Source organism: Schistocerca nitens, chromosome 10 (assembly GCF_023898315.1).
Source record: "Schistocerca nitens isolate TAMUIC-IGC-003100 chromosome 10, iqSchNite1.1, whole genome shotgun sequence".
Taxonomy (NCBI): domain Eukaryota; kingdom Metazoa; phylum Arthropoda; class Insecta; order Orthoptera; family Acrididae; genus Schistocerca; species Schistocerca nitens.
In genome coordinates this window covers 73330254-73331776 of record NC_064623.1, presented here as the reverse complement: position 1 = coordinate 73331776, position 1523 = coordinate 73330254, and the positions used below count along the sequence as shown (strand labels likewise).

At 48.5% G+C, this 1523-nt stretch overlaps 1 pseudogene; it reads right to left on the bottom strand.

Moving 5' to 3' along the window:
• Nucleotides 1-674: 674 nt before the first annotated feature.
• LOC126211028 (5S ribosomal RNA) lies at nucleotides 675-792 on the bottom strand (annotated as a pseudogene).
• Between the last annotated feature and the right edge of the window lie 731 nt (nucleotides 793-1523).

The following is a 1523-nucleotide window of genomic DNA, read 5'->3' as shown; positions in this document are numbered from 1 at the left end:
AGTCAGTTTATCCTGGGTACCGACTAATTTCACCAAGGAAATCAACTATTAACGCTGAATGCAGAGGCGTCGGTCGCTACGATGGGATTAAAAAGTGTCCTAAGACGAAGGGGGGTGTAGCAGGCGCCAGGAGACTCGATGCTGGAAGAACTGACTTGTGCTGCTCTGGCGTCGACCTTTATAGCGGCTGGCAGCCGAATACTCGCGGACCTGTTTTATGGTTACGTGTGTGGCGGACGCGAATGGGTCCCTTAGAAGTGGCGGCCTCTGCTGGTGCTGGTACCGCCGCCGGGTATCCGTTCGTTGCTGCGGCAGGGCGAGTTCGCGACGCTGAGGCGTGCAGGGGCCGTGTAGGCTGCACGCGTGCCAGAGGTGACCAAATGGTTGCCGACCTCTTTTGCGAAGTTCTCCGATATAGCACTATGGAAGTCCAGAATACGGTAGTATAAAAAAAATAAAAATAAAATAAAAAACCACTCCGTCTCGAGGCCACGAGTGGCCCACCGGGACCATTCGACCGCCGTGTCATCCCCAGTGAAGGAAGCGGATAGGAGGGGCGTGGGGTCAGCACACCGCTCTCCCGGTTGTTATGATGGTATTCTTGACCGAAGCCGCTACTATTCGGTCGAGTAGCTTCTCAATTGGTATCACGAGGCTGAGTGCACCCCGGAAAATGGCAACAGTGCATGGAGGCCTCGAGGGTCACCCATCCAAGTGCCGACCACGCCCGACAGCGCTTAACTTCGGTGATCTCACGGGAACCGGTGTATCCACTGCGGCAAGGCCGTTCCCCCAGAATACGGTAGCGAGAATTAATATAAAGGCACGTAGTGTGTGTTGTAGAGGACTGAAGCAATCTTGAAAGTTTTATTCGAAACTCGTGGCATGATTTCGTTACTATAATTCAACAATACCCTTCGAACTCATAAAATAATAATGCCATCTCAATCCATTCCGCTGAATGAACTCTGCCCAAGACATTACTAAATAATACTAATGATAAAAAAGCCATCATCGATAAGAAAACAGTACTTATCAGCAAAGGGCAATGAGAAAGAAACCTCGCAGTTCGTACGCACTGCGTACCTGTCACCTATCAAGGTCACGTCGTCCCCTGGTAAGCAACTCACGTGCACACTGGATGGTCTGTCCGCTAGTTATCCTCCTTAGTCCGGCCAACCGCTTTTCAAAACAGCCGTTTTCGTAACAAAATTGCTGAAATTTGTTCTCAACGGTTTTATATGTTCGTTTGGTGCTGAATCCGAATTTCAAGTTTACTACCTAGTAGGAATTAGGCTTCATAACGAAAAACGCAAATAACCTCAAAATGTTTCGATTTTTTCAGTATTTCGCTTTTTAGCTCGAAAACGTTCTGCACAAAAAAGGCAGACAAAATTTACTACGAAATGCACTAGTGAGATTTGATTTTCTGACGAACGGTACCGGTGTTAGAGCGCGCTTAGCTATTTTCTGCCAGTCTGCGAAAACCTGAAAAACGCCCACTTCCTTACGATGCAACTCGA